The sequence below is a fragment of the Nerophis ophidion genome, linkage group LG12, assembly GCF_033978795.1.
Source record: "Nerophis ophidion isolate RoL-2023_Sa linkage group LG12, RoL_Noph_v1.0, whole genome shotgun sequence".
NCBI classification, from domain to species: domain Eukaryota; kingdom Metazoa; phylum Chordata; class Actinopteri; order Syngnathiformes; family Syngnathidae; genus Nerophis; species Nerophis ophidion.
In genome coordinates, this window is record NC_084622.1 from 8,024,773 (window position 1) to 8,035,728 (window position 10,956).

The following is a 10,956-nucleotide window of genomic DNA, read 5'->3' on the forward strand; positions in this document are numbered from 1 at the left end:
TCTTGTAGTGTTGTCCCAATACCAATATTTTGGTACCGGTACCAAAATGTATTTCAATACTTTTTGGTACTTTTCTAAATAAAGGGGACCGCAAAAAATGGCATTATTGGCTTTATTTTAACAACAAATCTTAGGGTACATTAAACATATGTTTCTTATTGCAAGTTTGTCATTAAAGAGAATAGTGAACATACTAGACAACTTGTCTTTTAGTAGTAAGTAAACAAACAAAGGCTTCTAATTTAGCTGCTGACGTATGCAGTAACATATTGTGTCATTTATCATTCTATGATTTTGTCTATATTATGAGGGACAAACTGTAAAAAAAAAATGAAAATAATTCACTAGTTCATTTACTGTTAATATCTGGTTATTTTCTGTTTTAAAATGTTTTATGAACACTTCTTTTATAATGTAATAATCACTTATTCTGTTGTTTGGATACTTTACATTAGTTTTTGATGATAGCAAAAATGTGGGTATTAAACTGATACCAAGTAGTTACAGGATCATACATTGGTCATAATTCATCTCCTCACGTGTACAGGGACATATTTCCTGAATTTATAAACATAATATACATTTTTTTTAAATGAAAGAAGATTTTGTGATGCTATAAAATATTGATGTAATCACAGTAGTATCAACTTGATACGCTCCAGTACTTGGTATCATTACAGTGGATGTCAGGTGTAGATGCACCCATGGCGTTTGTTTACATTGTTTACATTACAAACAAGGAGGGGGAAATGGTCACCATTTTGTGAACAAATGCATGAGGAAATTGTCCAACACGTTAAGAACAACGTTTCTCAACCAGCTATTGTAAGGAATTTAGCAATTTCACCATATACGGTCTGTAATATCATCAAAAGGTTAAGAGAATCTGGAGAAATCCCAGTAAGTAAGCGGCGAGGCTGAAAACCAACATTGAACGGATCCCTCAGACGGTACTTCATCAAAAAGCAACATCAGTGAGTAAAGGATATCACCAAATGGGCTCAGGAACACTTCAGAAAACCACTTTCAGTAACTGAAGTTCATCGCTACATCTGTAAGTGCAAGTTAAAACTATACTATGCAAAGCCAAAGCCATTTATCAACAACACCCGGAAATGCCGCCGGCTTTGCTGGCTCGAGCTCTTCTAAGATGGACTGATGCAAAGTGTAAAAGTGGTCTGTGGTCTGACGAGTTCACATTTCAAATTGTTTTTGGAAACTGTGGATGCCGTGTCCTTCAGAACAAAAAGGAAAAGAACCATCCTGATTGTTCTAGGCTCAAAGTTGAAAAGCCAGTATCTGTGATGGTATGGGGGTGTATTAGTGCCCAAAGCATGGCTAACTTACACATCTGTGAAGGCACCATTAATGCTGAAAGGCACATACAGGTTTTGGAGCAACATATGCTGCCATCCAAGCAACGTTATCATGGACGCTCCTGCTTATTTCAGTGAGACAATGCCAAGCCACGTTACAGGAGTGTGGCTTCATAGTAAAAGAGTATCTGCAACTTGTGAGTTCAAATATAAATTTTTCCCGTTTAATATGTTTTTACAATTATATATAATTTTGACAGTACTACGTAGAGATATGCTTTAATTGCTGATGCGGGTTTATTGATTTATAAATGCACCGAAAAATAGCGCGTCTTGTACACTACTGCAGTGTTTCAATGCACAGTAGTGTACAAGCGTGTTTCTGTATAAGATTTCTCCAGCCGTGGTGACATAAACTATGTGTATTTATTAAAGTTGGACATCAGTGTGAAATGCACAGCCCACCACTGACTAATCGGAATCAAGCACACAATTTAAGAGCACGTCCATCATTTCATGGCGAACAATCAATTTGTCTTGCTTGCATTTTTTCCTTGCTAAGATCGCACGGCCCCCTCTGAAAGTGGACGGAATGTTCTCTACATCCACATCTTCATTGCAAATCGTAAATCTGTTATTATTCAATTTATGATACATCGTCCTTCATGCTCCGTGAGGCTTTTTCTGTTTGTTACTGTGGTTGGACTTTGAAGTGGCGTAGGACGACATTGCGACACACAAGGGCTGTTTCTAATACTTTTAACGTGCTCGGGATCACTTCTCAGTCTGGTGTAGTGTGTGAAAAACATTCAAACAGTCGTTATAAATGAATGAAAGAATTGAATTGATTAACGTGGACCCCGACTTAAACAAGTTGAAAAACTTATTCGGGTGTTACCATTTAGTGGTCAATTGTACGGAATATGTACTGTACTGTGCAATCTACTAATAAAAGTACCAATCAATCAATCAATCAATGAATGCTGTGATGGAAATGAAAAGCTATATACTGTATATATATACAGTGGGGCAAAAAAGTATTTAGTCAGCCACCGATTGTGCAAGTTCTCCCACTTAAAATGATGACAGAGGTCCGTAATTTTCATCATAGGTACACTACAACTATGAGAGACAGAATGTGAAAAAAAAATCCAGGAATTCACATTTTAAGAATTTTAAAGAATGTATTTGTAAATTATGGTGGAAAATAAGTATTTGGTCAACCATTCAAAGCTCTCACCGATGGAAGGAGGTTTTGCCTCAAAATCTCACGATACATGGACCCATTCATTCTTTCCTTAACACGGATCAATCGTCCTGTCCCCTTAGCAGAAAAACAGCCTCCAAACACGACAAGTTGAGTTCATACCAAAAAGTTCTATTTTGGTTTCATCTGACCACATGACATTCTCCCAATCCTCTGCTGTATCATCCATGTATCCATTTTGGTATAAACTCAACTCGTCATGTTTGGAAGAAGAAGAATACTGAGTTGCATCCCAAGAACACCATACCTACTGTGAAGAATGGGGGTGGAAACATCATGCTTTGGGGCTGTTTTTCTGCTAAGAGGACAGGACGATTGATCCGTGTTAAGGAAAGAATGAATGGGGCCATGTATCGTGAGATTTTTAGCCAAATCCTCCTTCTGAGAGCTTTGAATGGTTGACCAAATACTTATTTCCCACCATAATTTAAAAATAAATTATTTAAAATTCCTACATTGTGGATTCCTAGATTATTTTTTTTCACATTTTGTCTCTCACAGTTGAATTGTACCTATGATGAAAATTACAGACCTCTGTCATCATTTTAAGTGGGAGAACTTGCACAATCGGTGGCTGACTAAATACTTTTTTGCCCCACTGTATGTGCTCCAGTCACTCTTTCAACAACAACAAAAAAAGAGTTGTATAAATTATTGTAAACTCAAGACAACCATGACATTATGTTTTTCCAACTTTTCACCATGACTTTATAAGTGTTAAACATGCTCGTATTATCATTAAAGACTTTTAACTTGTTAACAAAAACGTCTCTTTCATGAATAAATAAATACAAATTATATATGAATGAGGTTGATTCCCTTGACTTGGTCAACTGAAAAGTAGCTCGCCTGCAGAAAAAGTGTGGGAACTTTGGGCTCCGGCATCTGTCACGAAAAGGGTTGTGAAGGGGACTGGTGATGATGGGGAAGGTAAGGTGGCGTCAGGGGAGACGAGAGTCACTCGATCTTCACTGGCGTCGCGCTTCTTTAACTTGACACGCTTGGCTTCAGGCGTGGGAGGAAGGGGGAGAGGATTTCCACCACAGCTGTAATAACCGGAGAAACGGTCCGTGTGACGTTGAGGACCCAGTCAAAACTGGCTATAAAGGGCTAAAAAAGCAGCACTGTCGGTTATAAATCACACCAGCTTTTATGTTCTCGAATCAAATGTTTGGTTTTGTGGAGGAGGGAAAGAGGGAGGAGGCTGGACTGGTGATGTGAGATGATTCTTGAGTCGAGCAGCTGTGTTCACACCCTCTGCCTGTTGTCTATTTCTTTCTGGATAGAAGTCAGCTCCAGGAAAGTGAAGCAAACGCCTTCGCCGCGCTACAGTATCTACACTATATTGCCCAAAGTATTTGGCCACCTGCCTGAACCTGAAGTGCTATCCCTTTTTGAACCCACAGAGTTCAATATGATGTCGGCCCACCTGTTGCGGCTATTACAGTTTCAACTCTTCTGGAAATGCTGCAGAGTGTGTTTATAGGAATTTTTCGACCATTCTTCCAAAAAAGCATTTCCTTAACATGGTTGATCCGTGTTAAGGAAAGAATGAATGAGGCCGTGTGTCGTGAGATTTTGAGCCAAAACTTTCCATCAGTGAGAGCTTTGAATGGTTGACCAAATAGTTATTTTAAACCATAATTTACAAAAAAATTCTGTAAAATTCCTACAATGTGAATTCCTAGATTTTTTTTTTCACATTCTGTCTCTCACAGTTGAAGTGTACCTATGATGAAAATTACAGACCTCTGTCATCATTTTAAGTGGGAGAACTTGCACAATCGGTGGCTGAATAAATACTTTTTTGCCCCACTGTATTTGTTTGTAGTAAAAAACATTCATGAAGTTTGGTTCTTTTATAGATTTATTATGGGTCTCCTGAAAATGTGAGCAAATATGCTGGGTAAATAGTATACATACAGCAATTTACTAACTACTAAAAGACAAGTTGCCTAGTATGTCACTATTTTATTTAAGGACAAAATTGCATATGTTTAATGTACCCTAAGATTTTTTGTTAAAATAAAGCCAATAATATCATTTTATGTGGTCCCCTTTATTTAGAAACATACCGAAAAGTATCAAAATAATTTTGGTACCGGTACCAAAATATTGGAATCGGGACAACCCTGATAAAATTATTTTTTTTGTGATAAATGATAAATGATAAATGGGTTGGACTTGTATAGCGCTTTTCTACCTTCAAGGTACTCAAAGCGCTTTGACACTACTTCCACATTTACCCATTCACACACACATTCACACACTGATGGAGGGAGCTGCCATGCAAGGCGCTAACCAGCACCCATCAGGAGCAAGGGTGAAGTGTCTTGCTCAGGTCACAACGGACGTGAGGAGGTTGGTACTAGGTGGGAATTGAACCAGGGACCCCCGGGTTGTGCACGGCCACGCCGTCCCATAGAGTAATTAGAGCACATACTTGTTGGTCACAAAAAACATTCACAAAGTTGTTTTTTTTTAATGAATTTATTATAGGTCTACTGAAAATGTGAGCAAATCTGTTGGGTCAAAAGTATACGTACAGCAATGTTAATATTTGCTTACATGTCCCTTGGCAAGTTTCACTGCAACAAGGCGCTTTTGGTAGCCATCCACAAGCTTCTGGTTGATTTTTGGACCACTCTTCTTGACAAAATTGGTGCAGTTCAGCTAAATGTGTTGGTTTTCTGAACATGGACTTGTTTCTTCAGCATTGTCCACATGTTTAAGTCTGAACTTTGGGAAGGCCATTCTAAAACCTTAATTCTAGCCTGATTTAGCCATTCCTTGACCACTTTTAACGTGTGTTTGGGGTCATTGTCCTGTTGGAACACCCAACTGCGCCCAAGACCCAAGCTCCGGGCTAATAATTTTAGGTTGTCCTGACTAATTTGGAAGTAATTCTCCTTTTTCATTGTCCCATTTGAGCCATATCACGACAGACAGCGGCACGGGAGAAAGCGCGGATGAATTCGGCGATCGCCTTCTAACCTACGATTGGTATTTGTTTGTTTGGCATTAAATGGGGGTGGAGGGAAAGGCTGTATGCAAATATAGCTACAAATGAGGCATAATTATGCAATATGTACATACAGCTAGCCTAAATAGCATGTTAGCATCGATTAGCTTGCAGTCATGCCGTGACCAAATATGTCTGATTAGCACATAATTAGCACAGAAGTCAATAACATCAACAAAACTCACCTTTGTACCATTGGTAGCAAAACAGGCCTAGACCACCACCATGCTTGACGGTATGCATGGTGTTCCTGGGATTAAAGGCCTTACCTTTTCTCCCCCAAACAAATTGCTAGGTATTGTGGCCAAACAGCTCAATTTTTGTTTCATCTGACATCACATGGACAAAGATAAGACTTTCTGGAGGAAAGTTCTGTGGTCAGATGAAAAAAAATTCAACCAGAAGCTTGTGGTGGATGGCTTCCAAAATCGCCTTATTGCAGTGAAACTTGCTAAGGGACATGTAACCAAATATTATCATTGATGTATGTAAAGTATACTTGTGACCCAGTAGATTTGGTCACATTTTCAGTAGACCCATAATAAATTCATAAAAGAACCAAACTTCATGAATGTTTTTTGTGACAAACGAGCATGTGCATAAGAAAAAAATAAAAGTTGTAGAAATTATAGGAAAGTCCAGACAGCCGTGGCATTATGTTTTTTACAAGTCTATGTAAACTTTTGTATCCTTTCTTTCATGAAGACAAGAATATACGTTGATGTATTACCTGATTCTGATATATTGCATTGATTGGAATTAGACAGTAGCTATGAAATCGTCCACATTTTCTAATGGAGGAGAAAAAAAGTCCTCCTTTCTGTCCAATACCACATGAAACTGGTTGTTTTTGGCATCTTATTTGTCCAGCTTCCATACTCCTTTTTATACCCTTTACAAGAAATACATTGGCGGCAAACTCCGTAGCGTGCTAGCTTGTGCACGCTAGCTTCCTGAGACTCTTATTTTGTTAGCACAGGCAGGATGAAGCAGCGCTTTTATTGTGAAGACAGGAACTGTGCGGTCTGTCTTAGAGTTTTGACGGCAGCTTACGGCGCGAGTCTGTTGAAATAAAAAGTGTTTCTCGCCTTCCTGTCGGTCAATTTTTCTTAATAATGATCTGGCAGCAGCCAGCGTCACCTCACAAGACACTCGGATGCCGCGAATGTCAATCAAGTGACGAAAGAGGTTTACTTTTTGAATGCCTGGCTGGCGATCGACTGACACACCCTCCGCCATCGACCAGTAGCTCGTGATCAGCGTAATGAGTACCCCTGCTCTAAGGTGCATGAATATTAACCATGGTATGATGTTACTCCATTACAGAAAACTAATACAAATATATATTAAGCGGAACTTAATGTGGTCTCTGAGAGGAGTACTGATTATATCTAAGATTCCTATCTTTCATGAAGACAAGAATATAAGTTGGTGTATTACCTGATTCTGATGACTTGCATTGATAGGAATTATAGTGCTGATAAGGTCCACGTTTTAAAATGGAGGAGAAAAAAAGTTCCTCTTTTCTGTCTAATACCACATGAAAGTCGTTGGTTTTTGGCATCTTATATGTTCAGCTTCAAAATTCGTTTTTATACACTTTACAAGAAATACATTGGCGGCAAACTCCGTAGCTTACTAGCTTGTTTGCTCTGGCTTTCGGAGACTCTTATTTGGTTAGCGCAGGCGCGATGGAGCGGCACTTTTATTGTGAACACAGGAACTGTGCGATCGATTGAAATAAAACGTGTGTTTTTTCCTTTACACTTTTGATTGATTGATTGATTGAAACTTTTATTAGTAGATTGCACAGTATAATATTACGTATAATTGACCACTAATTGGTAACACCCTAATAAGTTTTTCAACTTGTTTAAGTCAGCTCCTGTGACCACCTGGCTCTGTTTGATTGGTCCAACGTAACCCGTGACTGCATGTGATTAGTGAAACGTAGGCATGCGTAATCCTACTTTGATTGTCCGTCATAAACCAAAACAAACATTAACAGATCGATAAAAAAGTAGCGAGTAGCGAGCTGAATGTAGATCAATGGAGCGGAGTAAAAGTAGCGTTTGTTCTCTATAAATATACTCAAGTAAAAGTAAAAGTATGTTGCATATAAACTACTCGTAGAAGTACAATTTATCTCAAAAGTTACTCATGTAGATGTAACGGAGTAAATGTAGGGCGGTACTACCCACCTCTGGTTAAATGTAAGTTGTGTGTTTGATCAAAGATTCTATTACTGCCCAAAACAGCAATTCAAATCTGCTGAAACAGCTACAAAAGCAACATGCTTCGACGAAACTAGTAAAAAGAGACACAGACTCCGATGCCACTTCACCTCCACCTAAGGGACTGCTAGCCAGGACAAGATTGATAGAGTCATTGCAGCGTATGTGCCTTAAGACATGCAGGCAGCTAATTAGCATGACACCGGCGTCAAACAACAAATGGCATGGAAAACATTTTCCACGTACCAGGACAGTGAGTACATAAAAATGGAAAGCAAGCTAAAGAAAACTCGCCAAACTCTGCCTCTGCTCATCATTCATCACTGAAGGTACACACTCTGACAATCCTCTTATATACTCTTTTATTCTAGACTTCTAGAGTGTTTATCACATCACTCTAAATGTATATACTATAAAGTTCACAAACATAAAGAAAGATCCTAATGGGCCAGGCCAATCTTTCCTTATCTGTAAACTAAAACTGGGAAAATGCGTAGAGCATACTTGCCAACCTTGAGACCTCCGAATTCGGGAGATGGGGGTGGGGGGATGTTGTAGGCGGCAGGTCTTTTGGGGGGGTTAAAGTGTGTGTGTGTGTGTGTGGGGGGCGGGGGTGTAGTTGAAGTGTGCGGGTTTGGGTGGTAGCGGGGGGGTTTGTATTGGAGTCTCCGGGAAGAGTTAGTGCTGCAAGGGGTTTTGGCCATTTGTTCTGTTGTGTTTATGTTGCGTTACGGTGCGAATGTTCTCCCGAAATGTGTTTGTCATTCTTGTTTGGTGTGGGTTCACAGTGTGGCGCTTATTAACTGGGGAAATGCGTAGAGCATACTTGCCAACCTTGAGACCTCCGAATTCGGGAGATGGGGGTGGGGGGATGTTGTAGGCGGCAGGTCTTTTGGGGGGGTTAAGGTGGTGGGGTGGGGGGGGGTGTAGTTGAGGTGTGCGGGTTTGGGTGGTAGCGGGGGGGTTTATATTGTAGTCTCCGGGAAGAGTTAGTGCTGCAAGGGGTTTTGGCCATTTGTTCTGTTGTGTTTATGTTGCGTTACAGTGCGAATGTTCTCCCGAAATGTGTTTGTCATTCTTGTTTGGTGTGGGTTCACAGTGTGGCGCTTATTAACTGGGGAAATGCGTAGAGCATACTTGCCAACCTTGAGACCTCCGAATTCGGGAGATGGGGTGGGGGAATTGGGGTGGGGGGTGTTGTAGGCGGCAGGTCTTTTGGGGGGGTTAAGCTGGTGGGGGGGGGTGGCGTTGAGGTGTGCGGGTTTGGGTGGTAGCGGGGGGTTTATATTGTAGTCTCCGGGAAGAGTTAGTGCTGAAAGGGGTTTGGGGCATTTGTTCTGCTGTGTTTATGTTGCGTTACGGTGCGGATGTTCTCCCGAAATGTGTTTGTCATTCTTGTTTGGTGTGGGTTCACAGTGTAGCACATATTTGTAACAGTGTTAAAGTTGTTTATACGGCCACCCTCAGTGTGACATGTATGGCTGTTGATGAAGTATGCCTTGCATTTACTTGTGTGTGTTGCATATATTATGTGAGTTTGTACGGAGTAAAAACGAACGTCACGACAGGTTGTAGAGGACGCTAAAGGCAGTACCTTTATTGTTGTCTGGGTGTAAATCGGGAGAAATTCGGGAGAATGTTTGCCCCGGGAGATTTTTGGGAGGGACAATGAAATTCGGGTGTCTCCCGGGAAAATCGGGAGGGTTGGCAAGTATGGCGTAGAGTGTTCTGGGCTTCAGTACAGTGTTGATCTCCTGAAGGTATGATTTTTTTTCACAATTCGTTGAGAGAAAAATATGTCTGGTAAGTGCCTTCCTTGGGTGAAGCCCGCTTTACAGTTATCTTGTTATTATGCTGTTTGTTACTTATGTATGTTATGTTGCAGCTATTTAAAATAGTTTTATCAATTTGTTCTGGCCTGAAATAAATTGGCCCTTTAAAACATATCTTTGTGTTTGTGTGTACAGTATGTAGACCACAAAGCTTTGCAGAGTTCAGTGATGCAAATGCATGTCAAGTTGATCAACAGATTGTATTATTCTCCCGTGCAATAAAAGTACTGAAATGAAGGCTAAAAGGGCATTACTGGGAGCCTTAAAAGTAACTAAATTGTTATTTTTCACAGTAACGCATTACTTTTTGGTGTAAGTAACAGAGTTAGTAACTGAGTTACTTTTAGAATAAATGAACTAGTAACTGTAAGTAGTTACTGGTTTTCAGTAACCAACCCAACACTGGGCACCACGCAGTAGCCCAGTCAAGAATGATAAGAACACGCTAAAAATTATAGATTCATTACAGATTATTTATGATAACCAGCACAATTCATAAAAGAAATGCCTCAGCTTTGGAGTTTCATCGGTTCTGTGACAGAGCTCCTAACCCAAAATACGTGTCTCTAAAATAAATATTCCAAATTAATTTAAATGCAATTATTCAGTTCTGGGCTCCCCCAAAAAACATCCTAATTTAAACATAATCATCTGGAATAATAACTTTTAGGATACAAAAAAGAATACTAACAAGTCGTTTTGCAAAGTAAAGTAATCATAATATACCGCATTTACCTTAGTGAGTGGACTTCTACGAGCTGCTTCTCCGTCAAATACACCATCAGCAGCTTCTCGTCCCGTTACGTCATTTCGCCACAAAAGTTGCCCAGTCGAGTCCTGAACTTCGGGAAACCTTGAAGACAAAAATCAGAACGATTGCAAATGAGACGTGAAATACTTTGTTAAGTCAGAGAAATTGGAGTAATAGGGAAGAGGGGGTAAGCAAACGGGACAAAGATTGAAGCTTGAATCAAGCACAGTACGGATGACCTAGTTGAGAGTATATTCTTCGTTAGCAGTTTTAAATGTAAATAATACTGCATTTTTTTTACATGTTCGATTTTTTCTATCCATCCATCCATTTTCTGTCCTGGGGAGGAATTTGAAGCCTATCCCACTTAATTTTTTTTGCAAATAATCAATTTATATTTAAAGGCAGCAACAAATTGCAAAAAATTTGGCACAGGAACATTTTTACCGCTGTATTACATGGCCTTTCCTTTTAACAACACTCAGTAAATATTTGGGAACTGAGAAGACCAATTTTTGAAACTTTTCAGGTGTA

General features: G+C 39.7%; 1 long non-coding RNA gene across 1 annotated transcript in view; it reads right to left on the reverse strand.

Annotated features, from left to right (window-relative positions):
* LOC133562928 (uncharacterized) overlaps window positions 1-10,527 on the reverse strand; it is a 173,381-nt gene extending 162,854 nt beyond the window's left edge. The window contains exon 1 of the long non-coding RNA XR_009808953.1: window positions 10,407-10,527. This is a non-coding gene — a long non-coding RNA (uncharacterized LOC133562928). The remainder of the gene's footprint in view (window positions 1-10,406) is intronic.
* Between the last annotated feature and the right edge of the window lie 429 nt (window positions 10,528-10,956).